Source organism: Rhinolophus sinicus, chromosome 17 (genome assembly GCF_057876585.1).
Source record: "Rhinolophus sinicus isolate RSI-liver-muscle chromosome 17, RSI-T2T, whole genome shotgun sequence".
NCBI classification, from domain to species: domain Eukaryota; kingdom Metazoa; phylum Chordata; class Mammalia; order Chiroptera; family Rhinolophidae; genus Rhinolophus; species Rhinolophus sinicus.
The window spans coordinates 80,696,296-80,708,054 of record NC_142517.1 but is presented as its reverse complement, the minus strand read 5'-3'; the positions used below and the strand labels follow the sequence as shown (position 1 = coordinate 80,708,054).

At 38.5% G+C, this 11,759-nt stretch overlaps 1 long non-coding RNA gene across 7 annotated transcripts in view; it reads right to left on the bottom strand.

The window, feature by feature from the left end:
• Nucleotides 1-11,759, bottom strand: part of LOC109460765 (uncharacterized) — a 318,121-nt gene that overhangs the window by 258,433 nt on the left and 47,929 nt on the right. The gene's annotated exons all lie outside the window — the stretch shown is intronic.

Genomic DNA, 11,759 nt, shown 5'->3' with positions numbered 1-11,759 from the left:
TTTTCCCTTTTGTTAATGTGGAGAATAACATTGATTTTTTTTCTAATTTTTTTTTAAATAAAAATCTTCCATTTCTAGGATAGACAGAACCTAGGTATATTGTATTTTCTTTGCTAGATTGCCTTTGCTAATATTTTAAGATTGTTGCATCTATGCTCCTGAATGAGTTTCACCTGCAATTTTCCTTTCTTGTATAGTCTATCTCAGGTTTGTGCTGTCAAGGTTACAGGTTACACTAGCCTCATAAAATCAGTTGGGATATGTTTCCTCTTTTGCTTTATTTTGAAAAAGTTTCTGTAAAATTGAAAGTATTTGTTTCTTGAATGTTTGGTTGGAGTCCATGGTAAAACCACCTAAAGTCCGGAGTTTTCTCTGTGAGGTCTTTAACTACCTGTCAATGTTGTTAATGGTTAGATGTGTTCTGTTTCTTCTTGAATCAGTTTTGATACTTATATTTTTCTAGGAATGTGTAAATTTCATGTAAATTTGCAAATTAATTGGCATGAAGTTGTTCATACTATCATTTTATTACCTGCTTAATGCTGGCAGTTAAACCCCCCTTTTATTCTTCATGTTGTTTAGTTGGGACTGCTGTTTTTTTCTTGATCAATTTTGCCAAAGACGTGTCAATTTTATTAGTCTTTCCAAACAACCAAATTTTATTTTGTTCATCCTTTTTATTCAATGCTTATTTTCTATTACAATCATTTCAGCCCAGGTCTTCATTTTCTCCTTTCTTCCAGATTCTTTGGGTTTACTCTGCTGTTCTTTTCCTATCTTCCGAGGATGAATGTATCACTCATTGACTTTCAATCTGCTTTTGTTGTGATACAATCATTAAAAGCTAAAATTTCTAATTGCTGCTTTATCTGCACTCATATGTTTTGATAGCATTTTTCACTATCATTCCATTCTAAATATTTTCCAATTTTATTATGATATTTTCTTTGACTCATGATTTACTTAAAATGTATTTCTTAATTTCTCAGTCTATGGAGTTTCACTGGTCAACTTTTGGTTATTGATGTCTAGCTTTACTACAATGTGTTCAAAGAATGGTCCAGGACTTGGAAAATTATTGAGACTTGCTATATGGTCAACGTTTGCAAGTGTCCCTTGTGTTCATGTACAGAATTCATATTCTTTTGTGGGGACATGTTTTTTTTACACATCTACTAGACATGATCATCAATCATATCGTGTAAATCTTCATTTTCCTTACTGATTTCTTATGTGTCCCATCACTCGCTCTCTGAGAAGTATATGAAAGCCTCCTTCCGTAACTGTGGATATATTCATTTCTCTTTTAGTTCTGTCAACTTTTGTTTTATTCATTTTGAGATGTTGTTAGGAAACACAAATTTTAAATTATTATATTTTCCTGGTGAATTAAATATTCTATCACTAAGAAGAGATTATCTAATTACACTTTTGCTGTAAAGCATATTTTGTCTGATATTAAAATAACTATAGCATCTTTCTTTTGATGAGACTTTCCTGATACATTTTTTTTAGTCTTCCTTTTGTGTTGTCATCCAGTCTAACAATCTTTATATTTTATCTGAAGCATTTATTCCATTTACGCTTTTTTGTAATTATTGACACTTTTACTTGTATCTGCTACAGAAGTTTTCAGTAGTACTATTAGTAGCTTTCAGTGAAAGGGTTTGTCTGAGTACCTGTCCTAGCACATTGTCATAAATAGAAGGTGATATTATTCGTGTAAATTATCTGGAACAGACTGGGCATTCAATAAGCAATAGCTGTTATTATTGTTACAGTTTATTTTCCTAGCCACACCAGCATGCTGTTACCTTATTTCTTCATGGAATCATCCTTCATAAAGAAAAAAGGGGGGGAGGGGGTAAATCAGTGAGGAACTAATTCTTCATTGATTTTACTATTAATAGAATACCAAGGCTAAGTTCTGAATTCTAGTAATTTGAACCAGAAAAGTAAAAGGCCATGGTCATACATGTGTTCCAAGGTCCTCTAATAATAAGACAGGAAAAGAGAACCAGCTCCCTTTATTTTAGGTTCAAACACAATACCCTTGATCATGTAAAACACAGTGATGAGTTGAGAAAACAAAACAAAAAACAAAAGACAGATCAAATTATGCAGCAAACTTTGCCAAGAACAAAAAAGAAAGAAAATGAAAGGCCTCTTTTTCCACATAAGTCATAAATATCAATTGGTTAATATAAAATGTTTTTCATCGCTGCGTGGCAGCATCTGATCAAAACTGCAGTGTTTGGTGACTGTTGCTGCCTCTGTCTGCAGGAATGGGAAACAGGTTTGACACTGTAATTGCAGAACTTCTAAACCAGACAGGGTCATTGTAAGGATACATGAAAATCACCATAATACTCAATCACAAAAGTAAATATGAACACGCCTAAATACCAATATCTCCTCACTATTATCTCTTGCCAAGTTTGTACTGACAGAACCAATAAAACGAAAAGTGACATTTTTTCCACATTTATCTCATTGGTAAAATATCAACCACATGACTAGCTTTTGAACTGTCAAGATAATGGCAACATTGAACACTTCTCAAGGGAAGATGTCAAAGATAGACCCAAACTGTTACTTAATACTGTTATCCCTTTTCAGATGAGAAGCTATGATTCCAAGGACAGCAGTAACTCAAGAATGGCACATCTGCAAAAACAGAATCAATCGTGACAGAACAGTTCTTTCATTTGTTTGTTTGTTTGTTTGTTTCTAGATATGTTATACGGATCAAAGTTACTGGAATGCTAAACTCTCATGGCTCTGAAATGTGAAATAGTTATTAGCCATCCTGTGGAAGAACATCAGAATTTAAGAGTACTTGGATATTTCCCCACAAGTACAGGAATCATAAGGAAAGTGGAGCTTGGGGTCATTTAAGGTACATCCCCACTCCCAACTGAGAGATAGGCAGTAAAAGGAGGGGATGTAAGCTAGTCAGGAGACAGTTTGAAGCTACTACAAAGTGTCCAAGACCAGTTGTTTGCAAGTTCCCAGAAACGGTCTTCGGAGAGGAATTGGTAACTGAGAATGTTGGCGATCTATGGAGTGAGGGGGCAGGCTTCAGACCCCTGCCTGGCATATAGGGAAATTTTACCCTGAGTATTTTACCCTGAAATGCAAAGTCAGGACCCGGACACCCTGCACAGTCTGAAACAGTTACAGAAAACGAATATCAGCAACTATAATAGATTGGACACTAATATAAGTCACCAAGGGAAACACATAGTTAAGCATAATTACATTAACTTACTGAAAAGTAGATGTAAGATAATTACTTGAGTTTGTTGATTTCTGAATCAGCTCCAGGCCTTAGGCCTGAAATATATGCTGATGGTTGGGGCATTTTAATCATGAGCCATAAAGTATCTTAATTCCAGGACCAAAATAAGAATCCTTACGGAGACCAAGTAGTTCTATATTTTAAGGGGAGAAAACCGTAAACATTTAAAGGAATTTTTTTTTTTGTCTTCACATATGACATAAATTGAAGGCCAAATCAGGAACCAAAAAGTATTCCCTAAAACATAACTTGCAACCCACCCAAAAGTCCTTAGTGTTTTATACCCTAGCACTATGCACTGTTGAGCCAACTGTATTGTGAAACTATTCCACTGAGTAGGACAAGTAGGAGTTGATACATATTGCATGCCAGGAAAGTTTTGTGAGACAGAGACATAAATAAGACATGGTCCTTTCCATGAAGTAAACATTTTTTTATAAAGAGGCCATAAAACCTTTGAGAGGAGCCTTGTATAATTATTTACTTTTAGTATTTACGTAGTGTTTGTGTCCATGTGGCTCTAGACATTTGGACACGAAGGCAGGGGGCTCCACAAATGTTACTGAATGAAAAAGTATGTGGCTCATGTATTAGTTTTCTGTTGCTGCCACAACAAATAACCACACATGTAGTGGCTTCAAACAATACCCACTTACGCTCTCACAGTTCTGTGGGTCAGAAATTTGGGCACAACATACCTCAAGGCAGCTCTACACAGGGATCATAAGGCAGAAATCAAGGTGGTAGCCAGGCTGGGATCTTATCTGGAAGCTCGGGGGAAGATTTCCCTTTCAGGTAGAATTTGGTTCCTGCTGTTACAGGACTGAGAGCTCCATTTGCTTGACACATGGCCCCTTCATCCTCAAGCCAACAACAGTACCTCGAATCTCTGACTTCCCCTTCTGCTGCCATCCAGAGAAATATCTTTGCTTTTCTGGAGTTGTATGATTAGATTAGGCCTCCCGAATCTCCCTATTTTAAGGTCAGCTGATTAGTAACCTTAATTACAATCTGCACAGTTCCTCACGCTATGCAACGTAACATATTCACAGGAGTAACATCAGCATCAACGTTCTGCCTACCAGTTCATTTGATTGCAAATAATATAAATCTGCCTCAAGTAGCTTAAATCAAAGGGAATTTATTGACCAATTGGGAACTTAAGGTGTGATGCGGCCTTCATCATGGATGGAGTCTTTCCTAAAGATATCAGTTCTCAGACTCCATCTCTCAGCTCTGTTCCCGGCTGGGTATGGCCTCATTCTCTCCCACTGCAGACGGATTTCCTTCTATTTCAATTTTTGTGTTCCCAGATTAGTGACCCACAGAACAACGGAACTTCTCCAGTCCAATGTCCAATCAGAGCCGCTCTCTCTGGACTTTGAATTTAAGCAGAGAGTTCAGTAATGGGGAAATGGTTGGGGCTCATTCATTCTAACATATTTCATTCTTGATACTGAAACCCACTTTATCCCCCAGAGCAATCTGGGTCTTGACCTTTTCTGAATCTTACCTTCTTGATCTCCTTTAGTAAGTAGATGTTATATGGTGCCCTAGACATATCCCCTTTACCAGTCACTGTACCCATTACCCAGCTGCTGTGTGTACTGCATCTATCGTGGTTCCCCAAAAATAGGACCTAGCCGGATCATCAGCTCTAATGCGGCTTTTGGAGCAAAAATCAATATAAGATCCAGTCTTATTTTACTGTAAAACCGGGTATAATATAATACAATACCGGGTCTTATATTAATTTTTGCTCCAAAAGACACATTAGAGCTGATGGTCTGGCTAGGTCTTATTTTGGGGGAAACACAGTAGCAACTTACACCTTCAACTTTCTCCAGAGCATTGCCCTTGGCTACCTCACTCAGAGATGCCTGGGAGTTTTCAGTATTCCCCCACCCCAAGGCAGCCAATGACTGACTGATAGGGAAGCACAAAATTCCAGCCTCCTTACCTTAAGATATACACTTCTAAACTAAGACCTTATCTAAGACCACATCCTTGCTTAGCTCCTCGCACTTACCTGTAGTGCTTCTCTCACTTCCTTCCAAGTTTTCCTGAAGGGCCGAACCCTCAATATGCACACCTCATTCCTTGTCTGAGGCTTGGTGTTTAGGGAACCTACCTATTTCCTGTTGACTCTGCTATTGCTAAAATCTTACCCAATGTCCCATTTTTGTTCAACTCAGCCAGAGTTCATTTTTGTTGCTTAAAATCAAAGAACTACAACTAATACTCTCAGAACAGAGAAAAAATGGAAAGGGGAGAGGGTCTATGTTGACAATCCCACTAGGGCCACATGGGGTGGAGAAAAATATTGTGATGGGGAAAGTAGTTATTTTTGAGTGTCTTAAATCGCTGACTAGCTTGTATGATCCAAGAGAGAGAGAACCATGTGCTACTCACCTTTATATCCTCCATAGCGTGTAGCACAAACAAGGCCTTGTATAAAGCAGATGCTTAATCAATATGAACGGATCTATTTCACAGAGGAAAATTTTCCAAAGTGATTATACTCTATCAAAAGGCAATATGGCAACAAATTGAAAATGAACGAAAGTGTTTTTCTTATTGACATGGTAAATTACAAAGTATGTCTACATACGTCATTCCATGTACTCATTACAGCGATTATGCAAGGTGAGTTTTAACAACAGCCCCGTTTTACAGATGAGCCTTAGAGCCATAGAAACTTGCCCAAAATAGCATAGCTATAATAGTAAGGATTGAACAAGAATCCAATCCAAATTCTGTATTTCTTCTTCTGCTAAACACAATGTCCCTGACGAAGGGAGTCCCCTCCCTACTTGGTCTTGGGTTTGGTGTTCTTGGCGCCTGAGATTAAAGAGAGTGACAGAGTGACTGTGATGATGAGAACGTACAGTGTGCTCTACTGACTGTCATTTCTTTCAAAAGGAGATTAGTCACAGCATGAAGTACAGCCACAGAGGGCGCCTAAATGATGTGTGAAAGACAATGGGGGTGAAGCATGTCGGGGGTGTAGGAAGAAGGAAGGAAGATCTCCCCCCATTCAGAGTTCTCACAGGTCGGTTTCATTGTTACCCTCTTCTAATTTCTGGCATCTATTGTTTCAGCTGCTGAGTGCTTTGAGTTTCTTCCCCAAGAAAAAAGCACAGCCAATCCAATTTCTCTTCAATTATCTAGTTTAAGTCACATCCCTTAAAGCATAATTAATTAGTGTGGTGTGTGGCTATTTCCAAACCAGGAGCCAAAAACTTTCACTTTAACCATTAGGAAAATATCTCCCACCCAGAGAGAGCGCTCTCCTTGATTGTTCTCAATGCCAAAAAGCAGAGCATGAACAGGTCATCTGTCTCAAATACATAGGTATCACATAGGCGCCGTGTCTGGTCTTCGAGGTCCAAGAAAATACTGAATGTCATCTGAGTACCTCTTGAAAAATCCTCTGCAAATCTGTTTGAAATTGTCTGCTGGCTGGAGGTTTCACACTCACACTGATGGTGTCTGATTTTTCATTCCTTTCTTTAATAACATTTTTATACCTGGGGCCATCGATTTCAAGCTACTTTATTCTAGGGCTGTTAGGCTCCATATCAGCTGGAAAAACAGGAAAATATTCCCTGAGCACCAGGCTTCCCTGCCTGCCCACCATCTCTTAAGGGCTCTACAGGAGTCATACCGACCTTGCCTGGCAATATCTTGAGGTCAGCCAGCAAATCCTTCCAAGTGCAAGCCAAGCACACACTGAAGACAAAATAATCCACCGATATACTTGTCCTTTGATCAAGAATTTTAAAGCACTTTTCCAAGAACCAAAACATGAAATCTCCCTCCATACACAATATTTTATTGGCCAGTACTGTTACTTCCAAAGTGGTCCCAGCCACATATCTACCTACATTGTGATATAAGGATCAGAGAGGTTAAGGGATACACCTTAAATTATCCAGGGGTTCAGCAGAGTGGGTTTCTTGTCCACACTTCTCTCCCTAGGTCTTGGCATGGTTGTTTACAAACACCATTGTCTCTGAAAGAACTTGTAAGTTTTTCTGAAATCAAACCAATTATCTTGGTGCCAGATTCCCAATAAAGGATAACATCACCACCCCTTTTGTCTTTCATTGTCCCTATTTAAAAGATTATTATTTATTTTTAACTGAAATAACATCTAATACTCATATGTTTCTTGGATAGAGGATGTGGGAATGAGGAAAGGGGGACTAACATCCATTGGCAGTCCGAAAAGGAAAGTGAAGACGTAGTACTCCAAGTAAGATAATTCAAGGGAGGGTGAATTCCAGGGGTGTGATTCACAAAGGCATGGGTTTAGGGGAGCTACACAGACGAGTGCAATAAACTGGAGGCAGTGACAACTCAGGTCTTACCCCCAGTGGACCTGAAGAGAAAGGGGAGGGAGCAGTTATCAGAATCCAGAAAGAGAGAGAAATGGATGGAGTCTGCTATGTTGTAAAGAACAGTGACTTTTGGCAGAAAGACACAGCCACGTCTCACAGGGAGGGGGGCCAAGGAAATACATCCCTGAGCTCATTGTTTTCACCCTCCTACAGCTTCCTGCAAGGGTTTCCCTTCCAGCAAATCCAAAAAAGAAACCTTAGAGCTTGGAGAGCGCTGACGGTCTAGTCCATATAGGTTAGCCTCTCAAGACCAATAACTTTAATGGGTTCTTGCAATCCTCAGAAGTAATAACAGGAACCACATATTGTATTACTGGTATGTACCAGACACCAATACTTGATTTCTTCTACTCCCTTTACCACCATCTATTATATTTTATCTCTGTCTTACAGATATGGCAACTGAGACTTTCAATAACTTGCCCGATGGGGTCACATAGCTAGTAAGTGCCCTATCCTGGTTTTGAAGGCCATTCTGTCTACCACCAAAGTTTATGTTCTTTTCAGTACGTCCCACTGCATATAAAGTGTCCATTGTACTTAGCACAGAATGTAGTGTAGTAGTAAATGGTAGCTTGGCAGGTAACATTAATGATAAGAAAAGAGCTGCCTCTTATGCAATCACTATATGCTATGTGCTGTGCCCTTTATATATGTTTTCCCAGTTCAGCTTCACAGCCACCAATAGATCTCATTCAAGAAGAAAAACTTCTGTTGTCACTGGAGAGATGAACAAATTGTGACTCAGGACTGTGTGGTGGTCTTGATAACATGCCTCTTGGATCTCCCACTGCAGGGAGTGTTATAGACTAAGACCTCCAGGGGCGGCACTCTGAAATCTCAGTGCCTTTGCTCTGAGGTCACACTTTCCAGCAGCTACTCCCAATCAATGACTGAATGCAATAGTGATATACTAAATCAGACTCGTTCCTGGGAGATGTGGGATTTCTTTGACAAGCAACTTTGGCTTGAGTAATTCTCGGTGGCCTCACCAAACTTTTCTTAGAACTTCACTTCAATCTAAGATGTTTCCTTCCTCCCTCCCTTCTTTCCTTCCTCCTTTTCTTCCTGGTCAGATCTGCATTATAGTCTGATGTCTCCCTCAGCCTTTTGCAGCTTCCTTTCTATTCTTTTTTCACAGGCACTTCCCCTAAAATTTTCTTGTAAGTTTAATTCTGTCTTGGTATCTACTTTTGGGCACATCTGCTTCTTAGTAGGCCCTACTAACACAGACCATAGCAGTCTCAGTGAAATTGTAGTTTTAAATATAGCATTTTACAGATGACTGAGTATCTGTTTAGTACTAATTATTTACAGATTTGTATAAAAGATAAAAAGAGACATAAATCAAGCACCTATCCACAAGCAGCTTACAATCTAGCAACACACTCTGTATGCACAAATACATACTTTAGCTGGTTACCTGATATGCCAGAAGGAGACACCATACTGGGCGGTCAGACTCCATCCTTTTGTGTTTTATGTTATTATCAGAGGGAATTCCATGCATGTTCCCCGGCAATGTGTTTCTTTGAAAATTTCATTCTAAATCCAATATCAAATTGTGGTTTTTTTGAATCCTAAGTGGAAATGGCTTGGCAGGAAAAAAAACAATGAACCAGCGGTCTCTGTCCAACTGTTTAAAATATGTATTTTCCAAGTATCCTATTCTTTCCACTGTTTTTTTTTTCCCTCAACAAACACCTCACAAAATATATTTGCACTCAAGAAGTACTCTGAGGCAGATGAAGATAGTAACAAAGTCATTGGTCTAAAGCATTGAGGCATTCTTTTTACTTATATGACAGACTGCTATATATATATATATCCCCTTGAAAAAAAAAAAAGTAGAAACTTCCCCTGAAATTTTCTTTCATAGATATTTGACCAGTATTCTTTTCTTTCTTCGTATGAGTCTTTAAGGTGTATTGTAACATACAAAAGAGACAGAGACAGAAAATGATTCTAGTTGCCTTTGTTGTTTGGTCTGAAACATATCTTCTTGTACAAGTCGAAAAATTAAGAAATGAAAGACAATTTTAATTTTCTATCATTTTCTTGCTTGAGGGAAGTCTTGGGCTTTTTGTTTAAAAAAAAAAATCCTAAAGTCCTAAATAATAACCACCACCATTTCAACATGTATGGAGTCTATAACAACTAATTAATCACTCTGGAGGCAGGGTGAAGCATCAAGATATAGATCATTTTCATAACTTCCACTTATGCTGTTAGTTTATTTAGTGATTTAAGTGATTTCTCATCTTTGATAAATTACTAAAAAATCAAACAACAAACAAAACGTTAGTGAAACTATTGCCTGAAGGGAACAGGGAGTCTCCAAAGCTTGAAGATATTTTCTCAACTGCCAGAATGCCCCCATTTATACCAAAACCAGTCTGTAAAATGTAAGCAAGAGATTAATGGAGAAAGTCTCTGCTTTTCTAGAGGTCTCTAAATTCTGTGGCTAAATGTCTTCAATCATTATACTGTGGCATCTCCAGCCCAGCATGAGCTCTGACTGGAGCTCAATGAAACATGGGTCCCAAGCAGTTATCTTCTCAATTGTGATGACAAGTGAGAGCTCACTGACCAGCTCGACCTATCCGAGGCCTCTGCCAGCTGCCTGGCATTCAGAACACCTATTCAGCTGAAGGGGCAGCATCCTCTCTACCTTACATATCAGACACCCCAAAGAATTACACTTATTTGAAAATAATTCTTGACAGAAGTCGAAGAAAAATATGGAAGTGTTCTAAACTCAATGAAATGAGTAAAATCTCTAGTCAATTTCATCAACTTTATTAGGGCTCAAGAAAATCCTATTCCTTCTAAAGAACTTTGTCTCCCTTCTTCGTGGTCTGTAAAATTTCAGTCTCAGCATGTAATTTTGTCACAATCTGTTTTAAATATGCTATTCTTATCTTCCTTTACTGAGGGTAATAGTCAACCTGTATCCTCCCTCCCCCTAAACTACCTCACCCAGCAAAGCAGTGGTTTGCACTTAGTAGACCAAGAAATAAGTAATGAATACTGGATGTACTGGGAAAAATAAATTATTTTTGCTCTCACATATATTTTAACTTTCTGGACTACTGATTGATGACCAAATTATTAAAAAAGAATTTCAAATATTCATAAAGATATTGTTCATAAAATACAGAGAGAAAAAGAGAAAGAGAGAGAGAGAGATTTGTAAACTGAACAATATTTGTCTTCAAATTACTGTGACCAGAACTACCTATGTCACCACAAAATTGTTAACTGGTTACTTCTGTCATTTAAAGACACTTTCTATTTCTTTCTCTTTCCTAGCTCACTTTCTTTCATTAAGTCTTCCTGTGAAATTTCCCTTTCAAATTGGGTCACAAAGGCTGTGGATTCCCTCCTTTCTGTGAGACAGCCCATTGGAGGAAAATGCTAACTGCCTAAGATGGATAGAGATAAGATTCCTCTGAAGAGTAGCTGAGCTTCAAGGTTATATGAAAGGGCATTTTAAATTGTGGTTGCTATAAGGAATCAAGATTATTGTAGGAAGGTTAAAACATTCAAAAGCTGAGGCAGCACTGATGAAGATTTAAGGAGCCCTCTGGGAAGCAATTCTGCCTGCATGAGCAGCATTTGCCAGTCTACCCATTTTGTTTCATGCCCAGGATTTTTGGAGAGGAATCGATAAGAGAGGCAGGACAGGAAGGGGGAAAGTGCTTCAAGACAGCTTGCCATGCCAGAGGCATTTCTCTCCCTTATATGTTCTTTTAACTAAGCAAGGAACCATAATCCTTATTAGAGGCCAACACAACAGGGCCGTTCTCACCTGAGAAGAACTGCACTCTATAACTGAAAGTTACCGTATGCTTTTCCTAGCACACCTGGTGTTACTAATGGCCTGGGATATTGAAAGATTGTTTTTCAATCCCTCTGACAGAGGCAAAAGTGTCCACACCAATGAGGCAGCACGAAAGAGAATTTTGAGCGTCTGGATATTTCAGTAATTAAGATGGCCCAGAGCACTTTGGTCTGTTATTAAGTGGAAAGAAGTAGTTTCCACCATTTGCAAA